A 13,249-nucleotide genomic window follows, 5' to 3' on the forward strand; every position below is an offset into this window, starting at 1 on the left:
CTGCCCCAAACATTTCTAAACTATCAGCTTTTTTTTTTTTTTTTTGAGACAGAATCTCAAGCTGTCACCCTGGGTAGAGTATCCTGGTGTCAGTAGCTCACAGCAACCTCCAACTCTTGGGCTTAGTTTTTTTTCGTTTGTTTGGTTTTTTTTTAGTAGAGACGGAGTTGCGCCTTTTGCTCAGGCTGGTCTGTAACTCGTGAGCTCAAGCAAGCCACCTGTCTCAGCCTCCCAGAGTGCTAAGATTAACAGGTGTGAGCCACCGCACGGAGCAATCTCAGCTATTTTTTATAACTTTTCAATCTTCTGCTGTATGTTGCCCGTGGTTGCTATTAAAATAGTTGGCAAAAATTGGAAGTTCACTGCAGAAAGCATGGGGAAGGTAAAAGGGAAATCTGTTCACTTATAGACAAGGAAACTACAATAGCCATGGATTATCATTTAAGTGTACAATATAGAATCTTGGAATGTTTCAAGGTGAACTATCTGCCCATCAAATCTTAAGCTCCTTTATGGCACAATAGTATATATATCACATGTTATAGGTATTCAGTATTATTAGGATTGAGTTAAAACTCTAAAATAGCTTGCTTTAATTTTTCTGGTCTGAAAGCCCTTGCCTGAGTCTGTGCAACTACTACCAGTTAGGAAAATCCTGGAATAAAATGGGTATCTTAACATGGAAAGAAGTTATAGCGTTTGTTTTTATCTGTGGCACTATTAATGGAAGTTTTCTAGTTAAAAGCCTTCATATGAACTGTCAGCAGATGCGATTATAGGAGTGCCTTATTTATATTCCTGTACCATCCACCTATCCCTCCCCCCAGGAAGGAAGGAAAATATTACCTCCTATAAAGCCAGGCTCAAGTTTCCTGTCACCACCGAATTGTATCTCTCTTTGACATCAATATCTTGACAGAATTAAGGATGAAAAGTTCTCATAATTTTCCTTGTCTTCAGTATGCCTTGAAACTTTGCAGGAAAAAAAAAAAATAGTAGATTCAGGAAGGGCTCTGCTTAATTCAGAGGAACTCAAGCAAAGAGAATGTAATCTCATGCTGAAATCAAGATTATTGATCTACAAACCCTTACCTATAAGCAAAGAAAATTTGAGAACAAAGATGGGATGGAATTTTCTTTCTATTGGAAAAACACCCAATCCACCCAATTGTAACTTCTTGGCATTCTGCTAGGGTATAGATTAAATGATAACTTAAGGGGAAAGTACCTCCTAAGTGATTGGCTATGTACCTGTCTGTGGAACTGGAGTTTCTTCAAGTTATTAAGCATAGCTTATGATATCTTAGGCTGAAAAGTCATGGCCCCAGCTTGCTGCTTCTTCCTATGAGAAAGTCAAACATTACTTTTACTATTCATTAAATTTTAATAAATAATACTTCAAATGTTAGTAGCCCTTATATTGACATTTTATTGGGCATTAGACTGTAGGAACAATTACTATTTAAAGGAAAAAAGACCTTGCCTGTTTATAATTTTAAAAACTCCAAGGTTTAAAATTAAAAGTTTATGTGATTGTTTTAAGTTCAAAAATGTCCACATCAACTTAGTACATTCTGGACATTTTAAAATCATTTTTTGTATAGGTCCCACAAGGGTAGGGATTTGAAAAGAACTTCGACAGGAGCAAATGATAATAATGAAAATGCCCCCAGGACAAGGTGGCCAATGCAGTAATTATTTAGTCTAAATGATCTGGGGTTAAGATTTGTATGTCTCAACGCTCAGGTGGATTACCTGAGCTCAGAGGTTCAAGACCAGTATGACCAGCAGTGAGCCAGAGTAAGACCCCATCTCTACTAACATCAAAAACAGTGAGACAGAGCATCGCCAGAGGAAGAAGAAAATGAACAACAAAAAAAGAGTACTTCAAAATGAAAAAGAATGAACAAGCAAGCTGAAATTAAAAAAAAAAATTTAAAAAGATTTGTATGTCTCATGAATCTGCAAGCTCACTGTTAACACAGATCTATGTTCACTTTTGTTTCACTAGCAGAAAATTATTCCAAATATTTCTTTAAAAATTGTTGAAAGGGGGCGGCGCCTGTGGCTCAGTGAGTAGGGCGACGGCCCCATATGCCGAGGGTGGCGGGTTTGGACCCAGCCCCGGCCAAACTGCAACAAAAAAATAGCTGGGCGTTGTGGCGGGCGCCTGTAGTCCCAGCTACTCGGGAGGCTGAGGCAAGAGAATCGCTTGAGCCCAGGAGTTGGAGGTTGCTGTGAGCTGTGTGATGCCACGGCACTCTACCGAAGGGCCATAAAGTGAGACTCTGTCTCTACAAAAAAAAAAAAAAAAAATTGTTGAAAGGGTAAATCCACTTTCACCAAGAATGCTAGCTATTTAAGACAAAATATTAATGTATTACTTAGCATACTTGATATAGACTAGGTTATATTGACTAGTCTTTCCTTTTTTAGAGATAGGTCTCGCTCTGTTGCCCAGGCCAGAGTGCAGTGGGATAGCATATCCCACTATAACCTTGAACTCCTGGGCTGAAAAAATCCTCCTGCCTCAACCTCCCAAAATGCTAGGATCCCAGCCCGAACTGTTGTTTCTATTTTCTCATATCTATTTTGTTCTTAAGTAATGTGTAGTCTATTTGCAGTGTTCTCTCATGGTAGTAAGATAGTACCCATAGACTACAATGAAATGTTGTACCACCATACCACCTTACCTTTGCAATCTATATAAGTGCATATTACTAAAATGACTATTGGCATTGATGAACAGTGCTACAAAGCAAGTTTTGAATTGCCTGTCCAGTGATGTCTCTAAGAGGATGGTAGGTTACCATTTTTATCATGCTGATAGAGGTGGAAATTCACACAGGAAATGAGACAGCAGAAGGTTGACTTCAAGCAGATAGGAAAGGAGATAACCCTTTCTAGCCCTCATTTTGTGAGATTTGTACTTTTAATTTCTTGTTCATACTCCAAGTAGAGGGAGAAGGATGACTTCTTTCATGTGATAGTATGTTTGAGAATCCAAGCTACTTGGAAAAGCCATGTGGAGAGCAGTTGAGGCCCTTCAGTCAATAGCCCCAGCCAATAATGTCTACCATGTTTGTAAAGTATCTTGACTATTCCAGCCCATGGAATAGGGCTGGAATATTTAAAGCAAGAAGAAATTCACTCATTAATTCAAATCATTACCAGCCTTCTGATTATTACAGCCCCAGCCATCACCACCACATAGTGCAGAATTACACATGGGTCCAGTTAACCCACACAGAAACTTAGCAAGAGATAGTAAATACTTCTTGACTTAAGCTGCTGAGTCTTGGGTGGTTTGTTACACATAACACTGTAGATTCCAAAATATCAGATAAAACAAATCCAGTTTTGGATTCCTCTCCCTGACTATATTACTTTTTGTTTGTTCAAAGTTGAAACTTTTAAAATGTTCCAGCCAGATCACACCTATGCTACAATCCAGAATCCCCTTGATTTTGTGCCAATAAGTTAAAGTGGACAACAGCCCCATACTTAGCCAGGGATCTTCAAAGGAAAAAAAAAAATTTGTGGGATCACGATTGGGGTTATAAGGTCAACAAGGAATTTTCCAAGGAGGTTTTCTCTTTGTTGCTAAGAAGACCTAGGTTTAATTTTATTAAAGGAAACATCTATTTCCTTACAGACACTCCATATGATTACCAAGAAACATGTTATTAGTTTAGCTCCACTAATGAGGCAATGTAAATTAAGTTAGTATTGAGATAGCATCTTACCTCTCTCATTGCAAATATTTACAATACCCAGTGTTGCCAAACAGGAATTATACACTCTTATTTACTGCAAATGTACATCATTAAGAGTCATTTTAACAATATACTGCACTTCCACTGTTAAGAATGTATCCCAGGCAGGGGCAGTGCCTGTGGCTCAGTCGGTAAGGCGCCAGCCCCATATGCCGAGGGTGACGGGTTCAAACCCGGCCCCGGCCAAACTGCAACCAAAAAATAGCCGGGTGTTGTGGCGGGCGCCTGTAGTCCTAGCTACTTGGGAGGCTGAGGCAAGAGAATCGCTGAAGCCCAGGAGTTGGAGGTTGCTGTGAGCTGTGTGAGGCCACGGCACTCTACCGAGGGCCATAAAGTGAGACTCTGTCTCTACAAAAAAAAAAAAAAAAAAGAATGTATCCCAGGCATAATCACATACTTTCATGGTAGAGTTAGAATCATGTTCATTTTCCCATTATTTATGATTTTAAAAACTTAGAAACAATCTAAATGTCTGACAAACACACACGCACACACACACACACACGAAGAGGAATTGTAAATTATGGTTCTTCCATACCGTGGTCATTGGAGATAAGTAATAGACACAGATAGTTTTCATGATATAGTAAGTAATGACACCCTTTACCTTTTGAGTCACTTGCCGTTGATGATGTGACACCAGATAAGACCGAAAATATTTAAAGCAAGAAGAAATTCACTCATTAATTCAAATCATTACCAAAAATATTTATCGAGCATTTCTAAGTAACACACGTTGCCTTAGACATTCAGGTTGCAAGTGAAAACTCCAATCCCTGCCTTGAGGACTCACAGTCAGCAATAAGGCAGCTATTACAATGCAATATGTTAAGCCTATGAAAACCTGAGAGTCTTTCAAGAAAGGGTGATATCAGACTTGAATCTTAAAGAATAAATAGAAACAAACCATATAAAAAAGTTGGAGAGTGCTTCACAGCAGAAGTTCTTGGCGCAAATAGATCCCGAGCTCCGGTAACGGATTCACCAGCCAGCTGGCCTGTCCACCAATGCCTCAATCCTGGGGCTGCAATGGACATTATGAAATTTTTTGGAGTTATACCAGGTAGAAAGAAACTTGGAAGTGAAACAGTAAAAAAGAATGAGAAAACAAAGTCTGCTGAAGAAACATTAAAAACAAAGAAAGGAATAAAGGAAATCAAGGTAAATAGTTCTTCTAAGGAGGATGTCTCCAAACAGAAGCAACCAAACAAGAAAAAGAGGATCATCTATGATTCAGATTCAGAATCAGAGGAAACAACACAGGTAAAAAATGCCAAAAAGCAACCAGAGAATTTGCCATTGTCTTCTAAACTTGGTAAAAATTTACGGCAGGATCCTGTTACATATATATCAGAAACAGATGAAGACTATGACTTTATCTGTTATAGCCTCTATGTCAAAAGAGAGCCTCTATGTCAAAAGAGAATGGAGGATCTGCAAATAGTTATCTTGGAACATCAAACAAGAACAAGAATGAAGAAAACACGAAGACCAAGCATAAGCCTTTATCACCAACAAAACTTACACCTACATCTGTGCTGGATTAATTTGGAACTAAAAGTGTCCAAAGATCAGATAAGAAGATGGTGGCAAGCAAAAGGAAAGAGCCTCCAAAAAACACAGATGATTCTGGATTAAATGATGAAGCCATCGCCAAGCAGCTGCAGCTTGATGAAGATGCAGAGCTGGAGAGGCAACTGCGTGCAGATGAAGAGTTTGCAGAATGTTGGCCAGGTTAGATGACGAGCCCAAGACTAAAAAGGCTCGAAAGGACACAGAAGAGGGAGAAACATCTTCATCTCTCCAAGCCAATTTGAAGCAGAAAAACATAAATATCCTCATAAAGTAAGAACAGAATAATTTTCAGATGAAAGAAAAAGCTACAGTCCTAAGAAGCAAACTAAATGTGAAAGTTTACTAGAAACTCAGCAACATTGCAAGCCATCAACTCACAAAACAGGAGAGTCCTCTTCTCCAAAGGCAAGTTCTAAACTGGCCCTTAAAATAAAAAAAAGAGCTTTTATAAAGAAACAGAGCCTGCAACCTCAAAAAGAAAAGAAAATGCCATTGAATTGAAAGGAGAGACAAAAACTCCTAAGAAAAACAAAAGTTCTCCAGCTAAAAAAGGGTCTGTAAGTCCTGAAGATGCTGAAAAGAAATGTAGTAATTATCAAGCCTATCGAAGTTACTTAAATCGAGATGGTCCCAAAGCTTTGGGCTTCAAAGAAATACCAAAGGGAGCTGAAAATTGTTTGGAAGGCCTCATATTTGTAATCACAGGCGTGCTGGAGTCCATTGAACGAGATGAAGCCAAGTCTCTAATTGAACATTATGAGGGAGAAGTAACAGGAAACTTCAGCAAGAAACAGGAAACCTCAGCAAGAAAACCAGCTACCTTGTCATGGGCCATGACGGTGGACAGTCCAAGAGTGATAAAGCAGCAGCCCTGGGGACAAAAATTATTGATGAAGATGGCCTACTAAATCTGATCCAAACTATGCCAGGCAAGAAGTCCAAGTATAAAACAGCATTTGAAGGGCGGCGCCTGTAGCTCAGTCGGTAGGGCGCCGGCCCCATATACCGAGGGTGGCAGGTTCAAACCCGGCCCCGGCCAAACTGCAACCAAAAAAAAAAAAAAAAAATAGCCGGGCGTTGTGGCGGGCGCCTGTAGTCCCAGCTACTCAGGAGGCTGAGGCAAGAGAATCGCTTAAGCCCAGGAGTTGGAGGTTGCTGTGAGCTGCGTGAGGCCACGGCACTCTACCGAGGGCCATAAAGTGAGACTCTGTCTCTACAAAAAAAAAATAATAATAATAAAAATAAAAAAAACAGGGTGGCACCTGTGGCTCAGTGAGCAGGGCGCCGGCCCCACATGCTGAGGGTGGCGGGTTCAAACCCAGCCCCGGCCAAACTGCAACAAAAAATAAAATAAAATAAAATAAAATAATAAAAAAACAGCATTTGAAGCTGAGATGAAGAAAGAAAAGTCCAAATTGGAGAAAACACCCCAAAAAAATGAATAAGGAAAAAGAAAAATTAGTCCAACTAAAAGGGAGTCAGAATCTAAAAAGAAGAAGCTGATGCTAAAAAGGGACATTTCTGTAAAGCCAGTACAAAAGGAAACAAGTGAGTTTAGGAGAGGCCTGGACTTAAGGAGCAGGTGGGCAAGGAGCTAAAAGCCAGGTGTTTCAGGAATTGGGATACACCTACATGGAACTGAATGCAAGTGATCTCTAGTGAGAACAGTTTGAAGGCAGTTGTTGCTGAGTCCCTGGATAATACCAGCTTCAGGAAGCACGAAGCCCACCCTCATCATGGATGAGGTGGATGGCATGGTGGGCAGTAAGGACAGGGGAGGGATTCAGGAATTAATTGGCCTCATAAAACATACTAAAATTCCCACTATACATATGTGCAATGATATGAAATGAGCGGGATCATGCCAAGATCCGCTCTTTGGTTCATTATTGTTTTGATCTTCGTTTTCAAAGACTTCGGGTTGAACAGATTAAGGGTGCTATGATATCTACTGCATTCAAAGAGGGTTTAAAGATCCCCCCTCCAGCTATGAATGAAATAATTTTGGGAGCCAATCAAGATATCAGACAGGTTTTACATAATCTGAGTATGTGGTGTGCAGGAAATAAGGCATTGACCTATGACCAGGCTAAGGCTGATTCTCATAGAGCCAAAAAGGATATCAAACTGGGCCCATTTAATGTTGCCCAGAAAGTGTTTGCAGCTGGAGAGGACACTGCTCGTATGTCACTTATGGATAAGTCATATCTCTTTTTCCATGATTATTCAATAGCACCCCTGTTTGTCCAGAAGAACCACCTACATGTGAAGCCTGTAGCTGCAGGGGGTGACATGAAAAAGCACTTGATGCTTTTAAGCCAAGCAGCAGACAGCCTACGTGATGGTGACTTAGTAGACAGTCAGATCCGGAGTAAGCAAAACTGGAGTCTTCTGCCCACACAGGCCATTTATGCTAGTGTTCTTCCTAGAGAGTTGATGAGAGGCTACATGACCCAGTTTCCTAGCTTTCCAAGCTGGCTGGGGAAGCACTCATTTACAGGCAAACATGATCATATTACTCAGGACCTAGCACTGCACATGAGTCTTAGAACTTACTCCAGCAAAAGGACTGTAAACTTGGATTATCTATCACACATGAGAGATGCACTTGTACAGCCCTTGACCTCACAAGGGGTAGAAGGAGTCCAGGATGTTGTTGCACTTATAGACACCTATTATTTGATGAAAGAAGACTTTGAGAATATCATGGAAATTAGCAGGGGTGGGACACCTAGTCCCTTTTCCAAGCTGGATCCCAAGGTGAAAGCAGCCTTCACAAGAGCTTACAAGAAGGAAGCCCACCTTACTCCATATTCACTTCAGGCAGTAAAGACATTGAGACACAGCACAGGCCCATCACTGGATTCTGAATATAATAAAGAGTTACATGAGGATGACTCTCAAGCTGATAAGAAAGACCAGGATGCTGTAGAAACTGATGCTATGATAAGAGAAAGATAAAATCTTCAAAGCCTTCAAAACCAGACAAAGATAAGTCCAGAAAAGGAAAAGGAAGACATTTGAAGAAATGAAACTATTTTTCACTACCTTCCAGTGCCACTTTTTACTCACCTTTCAGACCAATCAAGCTGGTGTAGAGAAAGCCTTGTTTTTCCGAGTAGCCATGTTTTAGCGTAATGGTAAGACCTGGTGGTCCCATTATAAATAAAGGGAAATGCAACTAGAAGGATGCTACTGATTGGCTCATGTACACCTCTTATAGAGGTTGACAGGACTGCCTGCATCCTTTGCTGTCCCATCAATCCAGTTAGAGTGTGTATAATTGGAACTAGAAACTATCTGAGGGCTTTGGAGTCAGTGGCATAAAGGTGTCTTTTGTGGGCATAAGAATTTATCCTAATGGCCTTTATAGGACCAATTCTGTTATTTTTTTAAAGGGAGTTCCTATTATGTGGTGAAATTTTGTAAATAAATCATATTACAAAACACCACCTGAAACTGGGTATTCTTTATATGTTGCCAAATATCTTGCAAAGTATGAATTAGGAATGAAAATGTTCCATGTAACACATATACTAATTCTTAAGATTTTCATCTTGTACAGCTAAATATTGTGTTGGTATGTTACTTTCCTTACTCTCATTTGCAGATGATGGAATAAAAAAGCTTACTTATATCCCTTACTGACCAGTTGTGTGAAACATAATGGTGGTGGTTGAAGAGTCAGAACTCTTAATTCCCAGCTCTACTCTGTGAGCACTGACCACATCTCTGCTGTGAACAGGATTTCATGGAGAGGCCTCTGTTGTTGTTACTAGAGGGTGCAGGGAACTGCAGAGAGATGGTCATTCTTATCCTGGAGTCTCAACCTGTCAGGTTCAAGCAAGTAGGGCCCAGGTAGGGTCAGAGTCTTAGGCTCACTCTGTCATGTGACAACACTGGCTTTTGTTCACCTGGTCCCTGGGAGATCTGGTCCTGTCCTTTGGTTGATTCCACAAACCCCATTGGAACTTTAGATTGTTCCTGTACTTGTATGGCCCTGAGAATCTAGCCAGATATTTTTTAATCTTGACAGTAAATGCTCAGAGGTACATGCTGTGCTGCCTTTGTGAGGTAAGTGCTAAAAGGAATATAAATAAGGATGGTATTCCCTGCCTTTAGGAGAGGAGGTATAAAGTTCTTGAGACATTTAAAGTCTATTTACCAGTATGAAAAATGCCCTTTGTGGAAATTAATTCATTATGAAAATAAAACATTACTTTAAAGCCTTTAAAAAAAAAAAAAGTTGGAGAAGGTTATTCTAGGAAATGAAAAGTTTCCAGACTGGTTGGACATTTTAAACTTAGAAAAAAATTGAATTCAACTGTGACTCTTAAATAATTATATTTTTCTAGCTTTACACTAGTAAAAATGTTCCTCTGTTAATATGCATTGAAAAATACATCCTACTACCCCCACTTTGATTACAGTTACTCTTGAGGAAACTAAGTTTAGGTAACTCCCATCCCATGACGTTAAATACTATTGTGATTATTTAAAATGTCAGTATTATGCCCTTGCACAATGAGGAAATAGAACTGAATTAGTGCTCACACAATAGGCTGTAGAAAGGAAAATAGATTATGGTCTAGTCTTGGTTTTTTTTTTTTTTTTTTTTTTTTTTAATTTGGCCGGGGCTGGGTTTGAACCCGCCACCTCCGGCATATGGGACCGGCGCCCTACCCGCTGAGCCACAGGCGCCGCCCTAGTCTTGGTTTTTTTAATGAATGAAAATTATGTTAGTATAACCAAGACTCCATACCTAAATTATAACTGTTACATATAAATGGCAAGTATAGAAACAGCAAATCAATTGTTAATAGGAACTTAACTAAAGGTGAAGCTACATGGGTGGACCACAGTAAGCCTGGCTTTAGATTGGACTCTACCTGCAGACAACCTTCAGCCTTTAGAGCAGGGGTCCTCAAACTGCGGCCCGCAGGCCACATGAGGCGGTATGATTGTATTTGTTCCCGTTTTGTTTTTTTTACTTCAAAATAAAGTACATATGTGCAGTGTGCATAGGAATTTGTTCATAGTTTTTTTTTTTTAAACTATAGTCCTGCCCTCCAACTGTCTGAGGGAATTGGCCCCCTGTTTAAAAAGTTTGAGGATGGGGGCGGCGCCTGTGGCTCAGTCAGTAAGGTGCCGGCCCCATATACCGAGGGTGACGGGTTCAAACCCAGCCCCAGCCAAACTGCAACCAAAAAATAGCCGGGCGTCGTGGCAGACGCCTGTAGTCCCAGCTACTCGGGAGGCTGAGGCAAGAGAATCGCTTAAGCCCAGGAGTTGGAGGTTGCTGTGAGCTGTGTGAGGCCACGGCACTCTACCAAGGGCCATAAAGTGAGACTCTGTCTCTACAAAAAAAAAAAAAAAAAAAGTTTGAGGATGCCTGCTTTAGAGGATTTCAAGCACTAAAAAGATACAATTTCACTAGCCTCTTGAGAAAATCACTAGCAGCTGCTCAACCCCTACTACATACTTGGGTGCAATCATCCATTGTACAGTATTAATGGAGTGCAGTGTTTATATTGCTTTACAGTTTAAGTTTATAAAGATGCAAAACTGTGGGATAAGATGATTTAGTATATTCATTGCAAGAGGGTGATTAGTTTTAAGCCTTTTTTTTTTTCAGTATGTTGAGAAACTAAAGATAAAGTTAAAATGTCTTAGATTATCTACCCATAGATAGCACACTGTTTTTAGTGAGGAGCTATGGAAGTGTGAAGCAAAGTGTGAAGCATTTAACTGTGAAGCATATACTTGAAACATATTTGGAAGTGTGTGGTACACAACTCTAGGAAACCCACCTGACATAGTCCTAAGAAAATATATTGCCACCTTTGCCATACAAGCAGCTAACTTCAGATATAGAAAATTAGGCTGTAATTGCCTAATTCAGTGGATTTAACACATTGTGGACCGGCAATTTTAGGCAAAAACTATCCATGTTATGGCCAGGCGCAGTGGCTCACACCTGTAATCCCAATACTCTGGGAGGCTGAGGCAGGTGGATTGCCTGAGCTCAGGAGTTGGAGATCAGCCTGAGCAAGAGGGAGACCCCTTCTCTAAAAATTAGCAGGGCATTGTGGCAGGCACCTGTAATCCCAGCTACCTGGGAGGCTGTGGCAAGAGGATCACTTGATCCCAAGAGTTTGAGGTTTCTGTGAGGTATGATGCCATGGCACTCTACTAAGGGCAACAAAGTGAGACTCTGTCTCCCAAAAAAAACTATCCATGTTACCAGGCTACTCAAAGTCTCAACGTGAGATTCTGTCTCAAAACAAAGAAGAAGAAAGAAAAGAAAACTATCCATGTTAGCAGGTAAAAAACAAAACAAAACAAAACAAAAGCCATGTTACCAGGTAACTCAAAGTCTCAAAGTAAGACTCTGTCTCAAAAATAAAATAAAAATAAAACTATCCATGTTAGTGGATAACTCATGGCCTGTCAGCAATATGTTAACCTTGAATCTTTAGAGTCATCTGGAACCTTTAGAATCACCTGAAATCTTTATAAATCACAAGGTTAAGCCAATTAAATCAGAATCTTGAATAGGACCCAGACAGACATCAGTATTTTTTACAGCTTCCTAGGTAATTCCAATGAAGGGGCCAAGATTTATAACCACTGGGCTAACTTATTTTTATTTGATTTTATAATATTATGTGACACATATAAAAAGTTTAATATTAACTAAAATTAACTTGTATAAAGATTTTAATACCACTTGTTGAGATTATTGAAAACAGAGTATCCCTAAATCTGGACACTCTGGACTATATATATTTCTATTGCAAAGACAACAGTCTTCTAAATCAGAAAGGAGAAGAATTGAGGTTTTTATGTAAAGAAGAGAAAATAGTTGCTAGATTTCATCTTCAAAGCAACACAAAAATAGTTTATTTCTAAATCAAAATGTAGTTACTAAATAAGAAATTATCATTTAGGAAAATGTACTCTAATTTTGAGAGTCTGAAATTAATGGAAGTTCTGAGATCAGCAACCAAAAAATAAATAGCTGGGGGAAATTATTTTATTTTGCATAGTAAAATTAAAAGGTCTTTATACCTGTCAGCTAAATTAAACTTCTTTTAGTAGGAGCTTCTTAGACAGTTTAACTTTGTATTTAAGTTAAAAAAAAAAAAAACCAAAATGCATTTTGCTTATGTCATTTTAACTGGTTGAGAAAAATGTAATACAGAAAGTAACACACAGTAGAACTGATCTAGTTTTAGTTCCATGATTCATAATTGTAGAAGCTTGAAAGGCAAGAAAAAAAAATGAACAAGAAAAATCTATTATATTGAAGTACTGGAAAAATGAGTTAAGACATAAGTGGAAACAAGTTTGGTAAGCCACCTCCAGACTATATAATATACTTATTTCATTCTACCTTGTCTGTTTTGCTCTTTACAGAGGGATAAGAATTAAAAAAAGAATATAAGTTCCCTTTTTTTTCAAATTCTCTCAGCCATTGTTAACCAAGGTAGTGGTCTACAAAGTAAGCAGAACAACTGAGCAAATAAATTTTATTGTTCTTTTTATTCTTTTTTTTAAAGCTCCTAAATATTTGACTACTAAACATTTAGAAACCAAAGTGAATTCATTTTTTTCAGTACTACTAAGTTAATTTAGAATTGTGATAATTCTAAAGCTAGGTCAATCCTAACTTTGCAATAGGAAGGGTAAAAGAAGACCAGAGACTTATCTTCTGAGTTTTCAATTCCAAATCTAGAGTTTAGTGCAACTAACAGTTGTGTGGGTATGTGTGAAAAAGAGATGGTGACCAAACAGAATAAAAGCAAAGAGACCTTAGGACAACACCTCACTAGGTTTAGCAACGTAGAGGCCGAAAAGGGAAAGAAAGGATTCAGGGTATTTTTTGACACTAGCAC

General features: G+C 39.1%; 1 pseudogene; it reads left to right on the top strand.

Annotated features, from left to right (window-relative positions):
- The first annotated feature begins 4,791 nt into the window (after positions 1-4,791).
- On the top strand, positions 4,792-8,383 carry LOC128590469 (replication factor C subunit 1-like; annotated as a pseudogene).
- The last annotated feature ends 4,866 nt before the right edge of the window (positions 8,384-13,249 follow it).

The sequence above is a fragment of the Nycticebus coucang genome, chromosome 1 (assembly GCF_027406575.1).
Source record: "Nycticebus coucang isolate mNycCou1 chromosome 1, mNycCou1.pri, whole genome shotgun sequence".
Classification (NCBI taxonomy): domain Eukaryota; kingdom Metazoa; phylum Chordata; class Mammalia; order Primates; family Lorisidae; genus Nycticebus; species Nycticebus coucang.